Raw genomic sequence first — 19,072 nt, 5'->3', positions numbered from 1 at the left:
CCCTCTCTGTCTCCATCTTACTACATTTTTCCTTCCTTTCCCCTATGTTCCTCTGTTTTTCTTTCTTAAATTCCACATTTGAGTGAAATCAGAAGGTATTTGTCTTTCCCGGGCTCATGTTTTGAAGCTGTTAGGAAGCATATCCGTTTACGATGAACCATGTGCTTTTCTGGAGACAGATGCCCTGACCCCATCCCGATAACCTCTGGACTTAGAGTCAGGGCGCCCAGGACTTCCAGGTTAGTGGCAACAGCAATAAGATTGCGTTGGTTGCCATGCTTCTCGGACTTGAGTGTGCATGAAAATCACCAGAGATTCTGCAAATGCAAATTTCACTGCCCTTGCCCCAGACTTTCTGATTCAGTAAGTTTGGAGGGCGTGTAGGAACCTAACATTTCCGACAGACTCCCTGATTCTGATGCTGGTGGGCCACGGCTCACACTTTGGAAATCCTGGTTTATTACATACCTGCTCTGGGCTCAGCATTGTCATGGGATTTTCTTTTGTCATGTCAGCCATCAGAACATCGCTGGGTAGAAACTGAGGCAAAAGGAGGCGGGGAGTCCTGAAAGACATTTCTGTCAGTCCTAATGAAGACACTGGTAACCAGTCTGTCTAAAGCATTATCTAAACCTTCAGAATAACAGGACCGGGGGCACCGGCCTGGCTTGGTTGGTAGAATGTGTGACTCTAGATCTTGGGGATGTAAGTTTGAGCCCCACGTTGGGTGGAGAGATTATTTAAAAGAAAATCTTGGGGCACCTGGGTGGCTCAGTGGGTTAAAGCTTCTGCCTTCGGCTCAGGTCATGATCTCAGGGTCCTGGGGTCGAGCCCCACCTCGGGCTCTCTGCTCAGCAGGGAGCCTGCTTCTCCCTCTCTCTCTGCCTCTCTGCCTACTTGTGATCTCTGTCAAGTAAATTAAAAACAAAAAAATTAAAATTTTTTTTAAAATAAAAAGAAAATCTTGGGGTGGCTCAGTGGGTTAAAGCCTCTGCCTTCGGCTCAGGTCATGATCTCAGGGTCCCGGGATTGAGCCCCGCATCGGGCTCTCTGCTCAGTGGGGAACCTACTTCCACCCCTCTCCCTGCCTGCTTCTCTGCCTACTTGTGATCTCTCTCTCTCTCTCTCTCTGTCAAATGAATAAAGAAAATCTTAAAAAAAAAAAAAATCTTAAAAGGGGGGTGGGTGGGAGGGGCTGGTTCAGCCCAGGCTGGTGGTAATGGCAAGGGAGAGGCGGAGACACTGAGGGAGTAGAGCCGATGGGGATTGTCTGGGCTGGGGCTGGGGACCCGGCCCAGTGCTTTGACAGGTGAGAACAGAGCGTACAAAGTTGTGTGAGCTGCTCTGGGTCTGGGTCATACATAGCTCAGTATCAAAACTCACATCCCAGGCCTCCCGTGAAACTCTTGACTCAGGGCCAAGATTCCCGCAGCCACACCTGCAGAATTCTTCCAGGCCTTCTGGTGTCTGGACCCCCTCCCCGCAACCCCTCCCCGAAAGACTGGTGGCTTCTAGGGAGGGGGATGCTTCATGTGCACACATTCTGTCTTTGAAGCAGCTGGGGGTGGGGAGGGGCTGTACTGTGACCTCCAGATTCTTTCTCTGTGACCTCTGCACTGAGGCCCTCCCCAGGCTTTGAAGGAGTCCACAGAAGTGGGCCTGGGGGGGCGGTGGTGGTTGGAAGAACTCCACACAAGCAGCCCCTCCCTGGGCTCTTAGGAGATGCCATGCTGTGGAGAGAAACAAGCCACAAGAAAGCCTGGGCCTAGTCGTTGCCCAGTGCCATCTCCCCAGCAGCAAGGGGACACCCCTTCCTCCAAACCTCTTGAAGTGGAAACTGTCCTACCTTTTGCAGGCTTCTGTTTTCTTCCCCCAGTGAAGCTTGTCTGGCAAATACGACCACGGAGATGTTCACTGAAGGGAATTTCTAGCTCTGCAGGCCTCTCCCTGCCTCCCACCCTGGCCTGAACACTCGGCTCCTGGGATCCAAGACAGCTCTAGCGCCCCGTCGTGAAACTCAACCCCTCTGAGCCCCCATTCTTCTTAGAATTTGGAGTCGCTTTGGGCTCCTTTTTTCTTACCAGGTTCTAGAGCCCACTCACCTCACTCTTCTCCCCGGGCATTGTCCCAGACCTTGGACCTGGGCCCGATCCCTCTGTGGGGACTGGCTCCCCTGCTCTCCTGGAGACCAGCCCTCCCTCCGCCCCCACAGTCTCCTGGGGTTCTGTGTCTCCCCCAGTGACCCGGCCTTTCTCACCCTGCCAGTCAGTGGGCACTCAAGAGATGTGCTCTCCTCCTTCTGCCACACCCCCTCCCCCCACCACCCACCCCAGCTCCCCCCTTTGTGGCCCCTGCCTTAGCTTGGGCGGGACGCTCCCCCGCATGGCTATTTTTGCTCAGGGAGTAGTGTGCTGTGTGGCTGCCGAGCCTGGAAAGCCGCTATTGTTGGCTCAGAACATCGGATGGAAGAAAGATGAGGTCTGAGAAGGGGCAGGGGCAACATTCAGTGCTACTGACTCAGCCCCCTGGTCCTGGTGCATCAGGGTGAGGCAAGTTTAGGACAAGTCTAAGAAGGTTCCCTTCCCACAGTAGGGAGCTCGGTTCTGGAAATCATGGCGTTGGTGTGAAATGGCCAGCGGGTTTGGAAATGAGGTGGGTTGGTGTACGGGCCACTAGCGGCCTCACAGAGAAGCCAGGAGTTCCCAGTACTGGGACCCCTTTATAACTCTTTCTAACACCTGTTCTCAGGGCTCCCTGACCTGGAACCACAGTTTAGGGAGCATCCACTTTGAGCCAGGCGCTGGGGTGAACAGCACATGTGTTGACTCATTTTCTTGGAATTGATTCTCAAGGGATGGGTCCTGTTGCGTCCCCATTGAACAGATGAGGATGCTGAGGCCTGGTGAGGCCACACTGCTTAGAGATGGCGGAGCCAGTGTTTTGGCTGACTCCAGAATCAGAGTTTCTTGTTGGCTCCTATGAAGGGTCCCACATCAGGGTGGAGGCGGGGTGTGCTTCGGGCTCAGAAGGGCCAGAGATGAGAGAAGGCCAGCCAGGCAGAAGGTTGCCCTGGAGCCCCAGGCAGGGGTCCTCCTGGAGGGGAGCAGGTGGCACCCTCGGGACGGCAGGCAGCTGGCAGCATGCGTGGAGCAGCGTATAGAACAGGCACTGTTCTGTCCTCAAGACATTTATGTCGTTACTTTCTTTCTTTTCTTTTTTTTTTAAAGATTTTATTTATTTATTTGACGGACAGAGATCACAAGTAGGCAGAGAGGCAGGCAGAGAGAGAGAGGAAGGGAAGCAGGCTCCCTGCGGGGCTTGATCCCAGGACCCTGGGATCCTGACCTGAGCCGAAGGCAGAGGCTTTAACCCACTGAGCCACCCAGGTGCCCTCATATGGTTACTTTCATTCTGACTGTTACTTCTCTCCCCTGCAGGGGAAGTCCTCAAGGGCAGAGACTGCTGTCTTGCACACTTGCGGTCAGCGTGTGCCCAGTGAAGGATGAGGATGAGCGGAGGAGGGCGCGGCCTCACACGGCTGAGATAAGGCGGGGCCCGGGATGGGGGCCAAGCCATCCTGTGGCCAGCTGATGGTTCGTGTTGTCACTGGGGACACATTTCTATGTGTCTAATGCCAGCTAATGGAGAAGTAGCACTGAATATATAAAATTTCACTTTGCCGTCCGTTCCCACCCCCAGCTCATGTAGGATGTGCTGCTAGAAAGAACAAAGCCCAGAACAAAGATGGAAGTGAGCATTCGTGCTGGTGATCTCTGATCCAGCCATTGAAGAGATTGCTTCATAGGAATCGCTTTTTCCTTCTTTGGTGATTTGTGAGTTCGCTTGCTGTCCCCAGGTGGCCGTGAGTCAGCCAGAAACCTCGTTCAGGAAAGTCCAGAGGAATTTTCTTCTCTACCAAGTTCCATGTGAGCAACGCTGGGCGACACCCAGTGACAGGCTCAAGGGTGGGTTGGGAGAGCCACTAGCCGCTTGTCTCTGCCGTCTCTGTGTCTGTCTGTCGCCTGCCTTCCTGGGGCCCAGAGCCGCCTCAGCCCAAGCAGGCCGATTAGTGACCGTCGGGCTCCCCCAGCCTGACTCAGCCCAGCCCCGGCCTCTCTGAGGAGATGTGAGTCATTTCTTCAAGGCTGAAATGCTTCTCGTTATGTGGGAAGAGAGAGGAAGGGTTCGGGGGCGGGGAGACCCCCCCCCCTTTCAGTCTCCTCCAACCTTGTTTCTCAGCCGTGAGGAGTGCCCTAGCTGTGGATGGAGGGGTCCCAGGGCGATTGTTGGTGGGGACAGCTGGACGTGGTTAACCCCGTAAACCGCATCCCCTCAGCCGTCTGGGTCACCCTAGACAAAGCTGTCATGGTGTGCTGGCCCATTTCACCCCTTAACCTCTTGAGGCTGATCAAGTGAAGAAGGTGCCTGAAGGGGGGGGGCGGCCAGCACCCCCTACTGAGGAGTTGGAAGGGACTGAAAATCCAGCTTCAGCAAGGGAGTGAGCGGTGGGCTTGATCAGTTAGTGATGAGCCGGGGCCCAGGGAGGGGCGGCGGGGGTGCCGCCAACCACCCTCCTCAGACAGGAATGAGGGGCCTGCCTCCAGTCTAATACCCTCCCCCAGGGCGCCCATGTTTTTCAAGGTGACCTTTACTCAACTGTTTTTACCTCTTTGAGGCTCGTTTTCTCATCTATAAAACAGGGCAAAGAAATACCACCCAGAGGTGTGAAAAATAAATGAGAAACCATCTGCAAAGCAACCTTATTTCCTTTCTTAGGTGTCACCTTCCCAGCCACCCGTGTGACAGATGTCCTCCCTTCCCGTTTTCTGTCCACCTCCATCCTCACACAACTTGATTTTTCTGTCGCACTTACCACATTCTACAGACTCCCTGGTTTACTTACTCATTTTCCTCCGTCCCCTCCCATTGACATAGAAGGATTTGGGACTGTCTTGTTCCCTGTGGGTCTGCCTAGGACAATGCTGGCACGTGGGGGCACATAAACATTTGTCAAAAGAATGAATGTGGGTCCCTGCACAGTGTCTACCTGCTCATAGGGCCACAGAGCTTTTGATCCCCTGCCTCCGCCTTCTCTCCTGGTAGCTTATCCACTCTTGAGGCTTCAGGCTTCCTTTCTGTTTGTTTTATTGTTATTTTTTAAAATAACCTTCTGCTCAAAATGTGGGGCTTACACACATGACCCTGAGATCAAGAGGTGCCCCCATGCTTAATTTTCATATCTGGGCTTTTCATACCAGTGCATGGACTGCCCTGGGGAATTTATTCCCTGGGGAATATATCCCCCTGGGGAATACAGCAAAATCAGAAGGTACTATCTTGGGATAGAATGTAGAATAGGCATGAATTTTAATTTTATTTTACTTTATTTTGTTTTGTTTTTAAGTAGGCTCCATGCCTAGTGCAGAGCCCAAAGCAGGGCCTGAACTCGGACCCTGACACCAAGACCTGAGCCGAGAGTCAGACGCTTAACTGACTGAGCCACCCAGACATCCCCTGGCATGAATTTTTGGATTAAAACACATGGGGTTTCTATGAAGGCTCTTCTCTGTGTCCTGAGATCTCCGTGGGTACGGATTCTCTCTCCGGAAGCCTTTGGGAAAGTGTGAGGAGACCTGTATTTGGAAATGACCTTAGCCTCGGAGCCTCCTGTCGGGGATTTCAGCAAACACGGATGATTCCCATTACGGAGCAGATCCACTCTGCAGAGTGACTTTCCCTTCCCTTTTATTTTTTATTTTTTTCAAGATTTTATTTATTTATTCATGAGGGACACAGAGAGAGAGAGGCAGAGGGAGAAGCAGGCTCCCTGCTGAGCAGGGAGCCCAATGCAGGCTCGATCCCAGGACCCTGGGATCATGACCTGAGCTGAAGGCAGATGCTTAACTGACTGAGCCACCCAGGTGCTCCCAACTCCCCTTCTCGACGCCCACCACCTTGTACCCCTATCTTTTTCTTGGGCGAGTGAATCCGTGGGACCAGGAATCCTGAAACTTTTTTTTCTTTTTTTAAGATTTTATTTATTTGACAGACAGAGATCACAAGTAGACAGAGAGGCAGGCAGGGAGAGGGAGGAGGAAGCTCTCTGCGGCCCCAGTCGCTCCATGCCCGTTCATAGAGCCCTGCGTGCTGCTTGGATTTCAGCAGTCCTTGGCGGGGAGGGCAGCATGTAGGGCACCATGTCACATTTTGTCCTCGTGTTGCCCTAGCTCCCTCTCGTCTGTGGCAGTTTCCCAGACTCTCCTTGTTTCTCACGACCTTGGCCGTCTTGAGAAGCACTGGGCAGGGGTTCTGTAGGGTTTGTGCTGCGGCCCACCTGTGATGCCTTCCTCCCTATCCGCTGCATGTTGGAGTGGTCCCCAAGGCCACTGCCTCTTTCCTTGGCCCCGGAGCCCGCCAGGCCTCCAGCTTCCGTGCTGCCCTTCCCCCGTGAAGGCCCCCTCCTGCCTCCCAGACCTGCCTGCCTTGCTGGCCTCAGTCAGGGACACCACCGAGCACAGGGGCCTCAGTGGAATTCGAGGTGGCGCCCAGACATATCCTTGACCTAGTTCTATCGATAGTCAGCCTCCCTCCCCCTTCCTGCCTTTTCCTAGACTAAGTCAGAGCCTCCAGCTTTGCCCTCCTACCTTTCCTCCTCACTGCAGCCGCAGCCATCTCTCTGAAACACAGAGCGAGCCTGTTGCTATACTGCTTCAAACCCTTCCATTGCTCCCCATTACCCTGGGAGCAAGTCAGACTCCTTCGTAGGAACTCTGTGGAGTTCCGGGCCTATTTCCTTGCCCGGTCCTTGTGTATTTCTCCAGCCACATCTCTGGCTGCCCCCGGCCTGTGCTCTTGGCTTCAGCTGAACAGACTGCTGCCCCAACCTCCGCCCCCCCCCCCCCGCCCCGCAACCCAGGCAGCCTACACTGCATTCCACCTCCACCCCTTTGCACAAGTGCCTTTTGCTGTCCCTTTCCTGCCATTAGGAAGTGAGTTCCATGAGTGTAGAGACCTTATCTGGCTTGTTTGCCTCTTCCCCGCAGTACAGTGGGCAGGGTTGGGCACATAGTAGGCACTTGATAGATACCTATTAATGGGAGGAAAGCATGGGGCGAGTTGCTCTTTAACTGATAAACTCAGACAGGCATGAAGTTGCGGCAGTGACTAATGTCGGGAAGTCCTGGTGCTATGCTTGTAGCCAGAGGATTTGACCTGGTAAAGGTTGGGGGAGGGGTTTGACCTATAAAGGTCAGAGGGGACTTTAGATCACTCACTGTGATCTGAACGAGAAGTGATATTCACTGGCTGGGAGGGGAAGAACGTTCCAGGCGCAGGGAACAGTGTGTGCAATGGCCCTGGCACCTAAGGGAACAGGAGGGACTAAAGGAAAAGCAGAGTGGCCAGGGGCCTGGGGTAGAGTGGACGTTTCGGAAAAAGGCTCAACAGGATGGGAGGGGCTCTGGCCCAGGCTCTGGGGTGCTTGTAGTTTATCTTTATTTTTGGAGCAGTAGGGGGCCATTGGATGAAGTTAGAGCCGAGAGTGAGGGGGGGACAGTGGGAGGTGGAGGGAGAAGACAGGAAGAATGGTGATTGTGTCTTTGTGTCCACACTGCGCAACGGTACAAGTCTTATAGACTGTATGAGCTCATCTACTGTCTGTGCAAGTGAGGGAAGAACCTCCTACTTTGCAGGGTCGTTCAAGGGATGAAGTGCGGTAAATGCAAAGCCTTTTACCCCGTCACGGTGCACAGTTGGCTGCCTGATAAATATCACGCTTCCAGCCCTGGCACACAAGCCGAGAGAGCTACTGACAGGCCCTGGTTCACAGCTCAGCCATCCCCTTGGCTCGGGGTCCTTCCCCGTGCTTCCCTTCTTCCCTTTGGTCTTAGCAGGCCAGGACTGTTCCTACTGGCACCCCCTGGCCTCTGCCCTGTAAGGAGGGCAGTGCCCTGTTGTCCCTCCCAAACCAGGCCCACCTCAGGCTCTGACCAGCACTGGGATCCGGGGCCTGCCGGTGGAAGGGTTGTTCTGGTAACTCGCCGATCTGCCCCACCCGGCCCACCTGGTCTCTCACTCTGCAGTGGCGATGGCCTCCATCTCCCCGGGGCCCTGCGGTAGACGCTGGGTAGCCATCACCCTGCTCGAGCCCCGGCCAGTCATACAGGTGCTGGTCAGGCAGCGTCCGCTTTTCACGGATGAAGATACTGAGGCCCAAAGAGGTGACATGGTATCTCCAGGTTCGGGTTCTCATGGCTTGTTGGTGGCAGAGATGGACTGAAAGCAGGACTGTAACTTAGACCCACTGCCCTGCACTGCCTCCTGTTGGACCTGGAGATCCAGGACACTCGGATGGTCTTTGGGGATTAGCAGCCCGTGTTTGTTTCTTTTCTTAAGATTTTATTTATTTATTTGAGACAGAGAGCGCACAAGCAGAGGGGAGGAGTAGAGGGAAAGGGAGAAGTAGGCTCCCTGCTGAGCAAGGAGCCCGATGCGGGACTCGACCCCAGGACCCTGGGATTATGACCTGAACTGTAGGTAGATGCTTCACTGTCGGAGCCCCGCAGGCATCCCGTGCAGGGGCTGTTGGCATTTGAGAGAGGCGATTTGTGTTATTTTGTAGCACTGTTATGCACACTGTGGGAATTTAACAACTGTGGCCCCCAGGATTAAATGCTAGGACTTCCCAGTCATCTAACCACCAAAAATGCTCCAACGTATATGCAGAAACTCCTTGGAGGGGCAGGATCGCCTCTGTTGAGACCCACTGATAATCCAGTGAAAGGTACGATCATGTTAATACCAGCTAATGTTGAGGACCTCATATGGGCTAAGAGCTTAACCTACATATTTTCATTCAATTTTGTCAGATATAGGTACCATTAATAGACCCTTTTCATGGATGAGGAAATCGAGGGTCAGAGAGGTTAAATGATTTCCCCAAGATCACACATATAGTTAGAAGTAGCATTTGAACTTGTGCTTCTTCTTTTTTTTTTTTTTTTAATTTTATTTATTCATTTAAGAGAGACAAGAGAGAGCACAAGCAAGGGGAGAGGCAGAGGAGAGGGGGAAGCAGACTCCCCACTGAGCTGGGAGCCCAACATGGGACTTAATCCCAGGACATGGGTCTTAATCCCACGACCTGAACCAAAGGCAGATGCCCAACCATCTGAACCCCTCAGGCTCCCCATCTTTTTTTTTTTTTTTTTTAAAGATTTTTTATTTATTTGCCAGAGAGAGAGAGAGAGAGAGCGAGAGCGAGCAAGGGAGTACACACAAGCAGGCAGAGAGGCAGGCAGAGACAGAGAGAGAAGCAAGCTCCTCGCTGAGCAAGGAGCCCGATGCAGGACTCGATCCCAGGACCCTTGGATCATGACCTGAGCCGAAGGCAGCGGCTTAAACCACTGAGCCACCCAGGCGTCCCCTTTTTTTTTTTTAATGATTGATTTGTTTGTTTGAGAGAGTGAGAGAGCACGAGTGAGTTGGGGGAGGGGCAGAGAGAGAGGGAGGGAGAGAGAAAGAGAGAGAGGCTCTCCAGCAGATCCCCTGGGGAGTGTGGAGGAATGACATGGGGCTCGATCCCAGGACCCTGGGACCTAAGCCAAAACCTGAGTCGAATGCTTAACCGACTTAGCCCCCCAGGCGCCCCTGAGCTTGTGCTCTGTCTTAAAGAGAAGGCCCAGAGAAGGCAGGTGATTTGCTCAAGGTCACAGAGCAAATGAACATCAGGGATGAGTCTTGAACCCAGGACCCATAGATCCGTGATCTTGTCATTCCCGGTGATGCGGAGGACAAAGAGGAGCCCCTGGCCTGTGGCTGGAGGAGGACGTCCGCCACCCCAGCCCTGGGCGTGGGCCCTGGGGGCCTTGAAGCCTTCTGTCTACCACTGTCCCCTCCACCTAGACAGCTTTGTTGTGTCCCCTTCCCACTGTTCCTTTCTGTCCCTCTGTCACCCCTGACCTCATACCCTGGGTTGGGCCCATCACCCCCCACCCGATGTCAGTTTTTCTGGGGGGGGGGTGCAGGAATCTTGGGAATCATGCTTATCTTTTGTGGGGGGGATGGTGCAGGAAGGTGCCAGTTTGATGCAGCTGTGTCCCACAGGCTCAGGAGATGCTCCCTAACTCTGAGCCCCCTTTTCCTTCCCAGCTCTGTCTGTCCCCCTCCTGGGATTCTCCTCACCATCTCTGGGTTTTTCTCTCTTGGCCCTCCTAGCTATTAAGGGCAGCTGCCGACTCCCAGGGCCAAATGGCCCCACCTCCCAGCCTCCTAGGCCAACAGTGGGCGCTGCCGTTTTTTGTCACAACGCCTGGGGCCTTGGGGTCGGGTGCATGGGAGGAGCCCCAGATTGTGCCCTCTGCCTGCCCTTTGCACTGGGCCTGTGAGCAAGGCCGGCTGTTTTCCTGTGCTCGGAGCATCCTCTGTGTTTCCATGGCAGCTGAATAACCAGGCTCCCTCAGCTTCTGCTGGGGAGAGGTCTGCCAGATTCCCCACAGGGTGCCCATAGCTATGGACAAGAAGCACCTCTCAGGAGGCCAGAGATGGGCGGCACTGGCCTGTTCTCCAGCCTTAGAGAGGGGAGCAGCTCTCCACAAGCCAGGGTATGGGTCTCCTGGTTTCACCCACACACATGCCTGCCGCATCCCATCTCGCGCGAAGCTGCCCCGTGACTACGCTCTGAGCCTCAGTTTCTTCTTCTGTAAGTGGAACTACGATGCCGACTTCAGATGTTGTCCAGCTGTCCCTGTGAGCCACGCAGGTGTAGTGGTCAGCGAGCCTGGGGAAGCTCCCTGGGAGCCTCGGGGAGGAGGAGAGGGGTGGGTCCCCAGATCAAAGAGAGGTACCCAGAGACTCCACTCTGTTCCGTTAGGACTTGGGGATCAGGCAGACGCCCCCCACCCACCCTAAGCAGAATGGTCTTGAGGAAGCGCCCTTCCCTCTCTAAGCCTCGGTGTCTCTGTCTCTAAAGTGAAAGTAGTGTCCTCTAAAGTGTGACAGGACTGCTACGAAAGCAGAATTAGATGTGGTAGCGAGCAAGCCTGTTGCCCGGCTCAGTATACAGCAGGTGTTTATTAAGTGTTGATTACCAGTAAAGGCACTGACTGGCCACGGCTGCACAGCGAGGTGTGTTTCCTGTGGTCAGCCCTGCCTGCCCAGAATTAGGGCCCTAACAGAGCCCCTCATGGGCATGGCTGCTGGGCGCCCCCAAGACCTGCGTCTCCTGTGAGGAATTCCTCCTGTATTATCCACACACAGACTTCCCCAGGAAGGCCGAGCCCCTCTCTGTAAGTGCCCCAGCCTGTTATCTGGCCTTTCCTGAAGGCCCTTATCGATTTCTGGTTTGTGTTAGGTTGTTTGTGTCATGTCTTATCTCCCTTAGGAGATGGGGGGCAGCCTGGTGAGTCAGAGCGGCCCGCTCATGGGCTGTGGCGTCAGCTCTCTGAGCCTGGGTCTCCTCTATAAAATGCCTCCTACGCAGGATGGTCATGAAAATGTCCAACAGGACCTGGCACAAGCTAGGTGGTATGTCCACAATGGCTCCCCCATGCCTTCTGCAGACCTGGAGGCCTGGCAGCCGCAGGACCCTACGGGCTCCGACCCAGGGCGAGAGAAGAATGTAGCATCCGGTCTGTCCCAGGCTTTGGGGTCCAGACAGCTGGGCCCCAGGCTGATGGCCGCTCCTAGTACTCCCATGGGCTGGAGGAAGTTGGGACTTGAAGAAGCATCCCCAGAATGGAGGAAGGCTGGAAGGAAGACACCAGTGAAGCTCCCACAGGGACATGGGCGAGTATGCAGGTCAGGAGCACAGGCCATGGATCAGGAACACACTTCCTCCACCTACCAGGGGCTGTGTGACCTTGTATAAGTGACTCAACCTCTCCGAGCCTCGGTTCTCCACCTGGGAAACAGGGGATAATAATGCACCCTGTCTCCCACAGTCGCTGTGTGACGTGATGCAGTGACGTTGAAAAGCTCTTGGTTCGGTCTGGCCAAGAATTTCTTGTTCCTTAATTTTTTTATTTTTTTATTTTTTTAAGATTTCATTTATTTATTTTGGAAAGAGAGAGAGTGAGAGCAGGGGAATGAGCATACGGGGCGGGAGAAGAAGGGGGAAAGACTTTCAAGCAGATTCCGTGCTCAGCACGGAGCCTGATGCAGGGCTCAGTCTCAGGACCCTGAGATGCTGACCTGAGCTGAAACCAAGATTCAAGACGCTTAAGCGACTGAGCCACCCAGGCGCCCTATTACTTATTTTTAAGACGGGCTCTCAGGGCCCATTGGCTTGTTGGCCAAATTCCTCAAGGAGCCATCAAACAGTCATAATTTAAGAGCTGATTTTTTCAGCACCTTCTACCAGCCAGGCACTGTGCTTAGTGCCTTCCTCATGCCACCCCACTGGTTCTTCCCTGTCCCTGTCATCCCCCTTTTGTAGTTGAGGAAGCCGAGCCTCTGAGAAGCAGAGTGACCTGTCCAAGCCAGCACAGCTCCCGGAGCCTCTCTCCCTTTGCCCCTGCTCCGGAGAGAGTTGAAACTGCCTTAGGGTAGCTTGCCGGGTAGTCGCTGGACACAGCCAATGCCAGACACAGTTCGTGGGGAGAATCTGTAAACAGAGGCTCTGGAGTGGGGCGGAGGCCGGCCCGGGAGGCGGGGGATCTGTGGGAAGTGGGAGGCTGGAGCTGTGTGGCCGCGGGTGTTTACTCGGCCTGTCCCCCGCAGGCAGGGGCCCTGGCTGGCCAGTGTAAACATCCGGACTGCTTGTTGTCCCGGTGGGGGGCAGAGCAAGCTGGGGAAGCAGTGAGCAGGGCCTCTGGGTGCCAGCCTGGTGCCAGGGCAGCCGTGGTGGACAGCTGGGGAGGCAGCCCGCAGCCAGCGTTTCTTGAGCAGCTAGTATATGCCGGCTTGCTGACACACTCATCCTACAACAGCTTCAAAAGCAGCCCCGTCCCGTCTGTTGTGTTATTTGGACTTAGCTACTGGAAAAACTGAGCCCGAGGAGTCAGACGGACTCAGCTCCGTGCTGGTGAGCCAACTCGGCCGTGCTGGGAAGGGGTATGAAATCGGAGCGTGGACAGCGTTCCCCGGGCTGCTTCCTCTGCTGGGGTGCGCTCTCCATGCACACCGTGGGGACCCCAACTCACCTTCCTGCGGAGTCGCGTCCACCTGGGCTGTGATCTCCTCCCTTATTGACTTGGGAGCCCATCACTGTGTGCAGGTCTGGTAGGGCGGAGGAGGGCGGCGTTACCAGTATTGGGTCTTGGCAGGCTCTGGTTATGCAGGAGTGTGGAGGGGGGCTGCGGGATGGGCTAGACCTTAGCTCTCATTCCACCCATGTTCAGATGGAGGAATGGAAGCCCAGAGAAGGGAGCTGTCAGCCCCCAGGGGATTCACGAGCAAGGCTGGGGCAGAGTGGGGCCTAGTCTGTGGGGAAGGTGTTTTCCGTCCAGGCTGCTCTTTATGAATGGGGGGTGGGGCCGGGTTAAACCAGGGCAGGGATGAAGTCAGAATGTTCCCCAGATGCATTACAATCTGAAATCAAATTTCACAGCCACCCCTGCTCCCTTCGGCCACCCTCTTAGAGCTGTGCCCCAGAAATGCCCTTGGGCTCTTGGGGACTCTGATGAACTCATAGGCTGGTGCAAGTGAGCGTAGCCTCCCTGGGCTTGGGTGTCTGAGAGGCCGTGTGGGGGCTCCCTGCTCCCCTCTTCCGGCCACTCTTCTGCCCAGGTCTTGCCCTACCCTCTCCTACACATGTACGCTCAGCCTGGTTCAGCTCTGAGTCCAATGGGCCTACCACTTAGGTTGTGCCAAAGTTGGGAGGAATGGTTTAAATACGTAACTCGTTAGATATCCGTAAGACTGACCCCGGGGACATGCCTTTGATGCCTTTGAGATGCATCTCTGAGGTGCAGACCCCAGCTGCCAGTGTTCTCCATCACCGCCTGCAGAGAGAGGTGTTGGTGACCCCAGTTTAGGGTTGAGAACACTGAAGTCACCCCCAAGGCTGGATTTGAACCAGGAGACAGACGCCTGGGCCCCATGCTCTGGGCCACAGCTGCTAAAGCCTGGGACCTGTAGAAGTTGCTCCAAAGGGGTTATTTGGGTGTAAGATGGCTGAGACTTGCCCTTGAGGATGAGGAGTCGGGTCTCAGGAGAGGCCAGGGAGTACTGGGCAGGGAGGAAGCCCAGCTGTCCCGCTCCGCTCCCAACAGGAAGGGGTCCCCAGAAGCCCAGGGACAGAGTCTGAGAAGGGAGTCCAGCCAGCCTAGGCCTGTGACTTTATGTCTCCTGGCCGAGGGACCAAGATTGGCTAATCTCCGGAGCCCCTGATGCGTCACCAGTTAAAAAATCACTGAAGGCCGCCCTGGGTGTGGGACAAGTAAGCCCTTCCCCGGCTTGATCTGAAGCCTGTGGACTGGGGCTTCTCCTCTGGCAACTCATTTTGGGAGATTCTCCCCACAGCTGGAACAACAGCAGCCTCTGTGTGCCAGGCCACCCAGCTGCACACGGGCCCCCCCAGCACAACCTCCTGTGATTCTCAGAAGGGCCCCCACATTACGATCCCTACTTCACGGAAGCAAAAATGGAGCTCATAGGACAGCAAAGCGCCGGGCTGGCTTGAAATCGCAGTCTGTCCGCCTCCACAGCCCATGCCTTTTTTTGGTGTGTGACACACAGTATTTCAGATATATAAAAAGCACTGCATTCAATAAAAACAAACACTGGTGAACCAGCCATCCAGTTTCAGGAATGAAACATTCCAAATGCAGTCCAGTCTCCCACCTGTAACCACCCGCTCCCCTGCCCTACCGCCCCCCTCCCAGAAGAAACTACTTTCTTTCTTTTCTTTTTTTAAAGATTTTATTTATTTATTTGACAGAGATCACAAGTAGGCAGAGAGGCAGGCAGAGAGAGAGAGGTGGGGAAGCAGGCTCCCTGATGAGCAGAGAGCCCGATGTGGGACTCAATCCCAGGACCCTGAGATCACGACCCGAGTCGAAGGCTGAGGCTTAACCCACTGAGCCACTCAGGTGCCCCAAGAAACTACTTTCTGCTTCCTCCTCTCTCTCTGCCTGCCTCTCTGCCTACTTGTGATCTCTCTCTCTCTGTCAAATAAATAAATAAAATCTTTTAAAAAAAAGAAACAACCAGAAACCATTGGTAGGAGGCCGTGTATTTACTCCTACAGCCAGTTCTTTTCTCTCCGGGCTGCATTCAAGCTGTTCGCCGATCGTTTTGGGGGCTGTGTAGCATTCTGTGCCGAAGACCTGCCAGGGCCCATCCAGGCTGCTGTAGACAGTCATTTTGGTTTTTCTCTTTGACTGTTTAGATGATGTGTGTGTTGGGGGGGGGGGGACTTCCTTGTCCAGGTCCTGTGGTGGCTACGGGAGAGCTTCCAAGGTGTGTCCGTGTTATCTGTGTGAAGGCCTGGGATCAGATAAGGCCACCTTATCCTAGGACTCCTTGCTGAGAGCACTGACCAACAATCCGAGATAGCCCCTGCTCTGAGGGTGAAAGTCTTCATAAGGGCGGGAATGCTGCTATTTTGTTTGCCGCTGTGAACAGCGCTAAAAACGGCATCTGGCACATAGTAGGCGAACAGTGAATATTTGTCCACTGAGGGAGAGGATGTGCCCAGCATGGTGCAAGACACTTGACATTCGTGATCTTAATCAGCTGCTGTGAGGATGGGGGGGGGGGGCGGGCGGGGCGGTTCTTCCCATTCTGTAGCTGAGCCAATTAAGGCTTTGGAGAGGTGGCGTTCCCAAGGTCCCACAAACCACTCCCTGGCTGGCTGACTCCAGAGCCCGCACTCTCCCCCGAGCCTACGTATCTCCGGTGTGGACAGAGAGCACATTTGCAGAGGCCTGGACGATGGGGCCAGCGGGAGCTGCTTCTAATGCCTTGTTGCTTGGTTACAAGTGCTTACGGCTTTCAGAGTCCTCCCAGAGGCTAGTGGAGTGCGGAGGGACCAGCTGGTTGTCCCCTGCGGCCTGAATGCTGCCATGGGGTTGGGGCTGAGTGGCATCTCACCTCTGGGGCTGATCCATGGGGGGACTGTGACAGGCTTAGGATTCAGGTGCACTTGGTGGGTGAGACCCGTCTTGCAGGAGACAGCTGGATCCAACTGAGGAATCCGTCATCTGCTTGGAGCATGAGCAGAACTGTCTTCAGGTTTCTGGCCTGCCACTTATTAGCTGTGTGATACTAGGTTAGTCTCTCAAGCTCTCTGAGCTTTATCATCTCCCATCTGTTAAATGAGGATATTGACTCTGTCTCGCAGAGTTATTGGTAGTTTAAGAATTGAGTGAAACAACCTTAGCCCAGTGCCCAGAAAGTAATTTTTTGTTTCTTGTTTTTTTTTTTTTTTTAAGATTTATTTATTTATTTTGGGGGGGAGGGAAGAGTGCACATGAGGTCGGGAAGGGCAGAGGGAGAGGGATAGAGAATCCTCAAGCAGACTCCCTGCCGAGCACAGAGCCCAACATGGCTCCATCCCAGGACCCTGAGATCATGACCTGAGCTGAAACCAAGAGTCAGATGCCCAACCAACTGAGCCACCCAGGCACCCCTAAAGGTAGTTATTAATTACGTTATGGGGTAAAGATATTCTAATTAGAGATATGTCCAGATCACTACAGGTGCATACAGTGGGGGCAGCCTAGGACACAAAGGAGGGCTTCAGGGAGTAGGTGACATCTGATCTGGGTTTTGAAGGATGAGTAAGAGTTCTCCAAGCTAAGAAGTAGGCTATGGGTCAAGCAGCCTCCATGGGTCCTGTGTTAGACTGAGAGACTCTTGAGAGGGATATCCTGCCCGTTGCCTACAAAAACAAACACACAAATGCTAGTTACTTAAAATTTGATAGAGATACGTGATCCCGTGAAGGTGGTGTAGGCTGGGCACTGAGTAAATGGACAGATCAGTGGTGCCCAGTGGTATTAAATAGACGAATTGAGAGCCAGTGGTGCCGAGGGGCAGAGGGACATGTGAACACTCTGGGCTGGGGCATTTGGGAAGTCTTCCTGGTGGAGGTGATAGGGTAGGACTTCGATGAGAAAGGAAGACAAGACAGAGAGGGCCACCTGACACTTGATTTCCTGGCAGGACTAGGTTAAGAAAGGGGTGTCTGCAGCCTGGCAGGGACAGACCTCAAGGGTTCTGGCAGCAGCCCGGCTGTGTCCTTGTCACCAAGGCTTGTGCTATTCTTTCTGTTGGAAGAGAAGAAAAGTTGTTTCCAATTGTTAATTGTGCAATTGCAAATTGGTTCCTGGGCTGGCTGAGTAGGAGCCAAGCCACAGCATGGGGAGGAGGGAGCTGGACTAGAGGGCTATAGAGCCAGGAGTTTGGGGGCCCAGGAGGGGGTTAGGGAATGCCGCTGGGTACTGTGTGCTTGGCCCAGGCAGGGATGTCTCCCAGCCCAGAATTCCCACTCTGTGCTGCAGGATCCTCTGGTACCTAAGAGCTGAGTAGACTTTGATTTGAATCACAGCCTCTCCCCAGCTGTGTGGCCTTGGACTAGTTACTTAACCTCTCTTTGTCTCTGCTGCCTAGCACTAGGCCTGGAATGAAGTCCTTGCTCAGGAGATGGTGTGCCTGCCGCCGTGGCTGCTGTTACATGTTAGCAGCCACAGCAGGGCCGTTGCTGCTGCCACCTCCGTAACACGGGCCATGTCATCACTCAGGTTGAACTCCAAGGTCATTCTGGCCACACTGCCTCTCCAGGAACCTGGACGTTGCTGAACGTTCGTGTTCAGCATCTCAGCCCATGCCCTCAGGAGGCGGAGGAACTTGAAATCCTGCGCCTTTGTCTCATCATGGTTTATCTCCTTAAATCTCACCACAGGCCCATGAAGTAGGTTTGCACATCCCCATGATATAGATGAGGACACGTGCTCAGAGAGGCAAGGGCACTTGCCCAGGGTCACACGGCAGTAGATTCCAGGGATTCACGCCCAGGTATCTCTGCTCCTCAACCTTTGCTCTTCCCACTGCAGATGGTGGCGAGAGCCCGTCCCATGGATTCGTGGCCTAGCACCTTCCCTCCGTTCATCGCCCCTCCACTCCCTTTCCTGTCACATCCCTGGTCCCTTATTCTCTACCCTCTATTCAGCTCTGCTCTGCACCTGGGACCCACTGCGGGCCACGACTGAGGATGGGGCAGCGTGTGTCCTCATGAGCCAACGCACCACTGCTCCCCCACCATCAGCAGGACTCGGGCCTCCTCTCCCGCTAGGCATTTCCTCCCAGGCTCCCCCCGGCCTCCCCGGCAAGCATGACACATGTGCGGTGAGGGGGGTAATGGGGACCAGATGCGAAGCTGAGCCTGGGGTGGGCTTTGTTAGGCGGACATTCCTGGTCACTGAGGCAACGCCAGCCCAGTAGCATCTGGTTTGGCGAGCGGCCACCCTGATTGGCTGGGGCTGGATGTGGGGAGGTGTCCTGTCACACGGCCTGGGCAGTGTGGTAGGTGGGGACAAGCCCTTCATGCTAAGACAGGATTTTGGAGTCCAGGAGGGAATATGGGGGCCAAGGGGTGGGGGAAAGATGACAGGGAGTTCAGAGTCAGACAGACTCGGTGTCTGGTGCTGGCTCCGTGTGATTTTCTCGTCTGCAAAATGGGAGCCCATGCTGGTACCTCCCACAGGCGCACGACAGGATCGAGGGACCAGCAGTCCCGTGTTCACGCTGCTTCACGTGCTTTCGCTCTTTCTTGTGCCACCTGGGAGGGTAGTGCTGCTGTTCTTTCTGTTTTACTGATAAACTGAGGCACAGAGTGGCCATGCTACTTGCCCAAGTCAGACAGGTAGTAGGAGGCAGAGCTGGGGTTCGAACCCAGGCTGCCTGGATCCTGGGTCCGCCACGCTTCCGCTGCTGCATTGTCCCGCATCTTAGTGTCATGGGTGGTGACCTGTGGGCCCAGTGCTGTGTAAACTGGCGGTGATGGCCCTCCCCCAAAGCCTATGCTGTTGGTGGTGTGTGGGATGGGCCTGCTGAGATGCTGGGACGGGCACATCAGTGGGTGAACAGAGGAGTGGACGGATGTTGGGAACATTCCTGCCCGTGGGGTAAA

The 19,072-nt window shown here is 54.5% G+C and overlaps 1 protein-coding gene across 4 annotated transcripts in view; it reads left to right on the top strand.

Moving 5' to 3' along the window:
* ECE1 (endothelin converting enzyme 1) overlaps positions 1-19,072 on the top strand; it is a 115,307-nt gene that overhangs the window by 14,284 nt on the left and 81,951 nt on the right. The window contains exon 1 of one of the 4 annotated variants that reach the window (XM_004741268.3): positions 12,770-13,021. The exons of the other annotated variants lie outside the window; for them this stretch is intronic. The gene's annotated coding sequence lies outside the window, so the exon portion shown is untranslated. Of the gene's footprint in view, positions 1-12,769; positions 13,022-19,072 lie in introns of those variants that run through there. 4 annotated transcript variants of the gene reach the window in all.

The sequence above is a fragment of the Mustela putorius genome, unplaced genomic scaffold (assembly GCF_011764305.1).
Source record: "Mustela putorius furo isolate JIRA1106 unplaced genomic scaffold, ASM1176430v1.1 tig00003853_pilon_pilon_pilon, whole genome shotgun sequence".
In the NCBI taxonomy this organism is placed as follows: domain Eukaryota; kingdom Metazoa; phylum Chordata; class Mammalia; order Carnivora; family Mustelidae; genus Mustela; species Mustela putorius.
The sequence above is the reverse complement of the archived record's forward strand: the minus strand, read 5'-3'. Positions and strand labels throughout refer to the sequence as shown.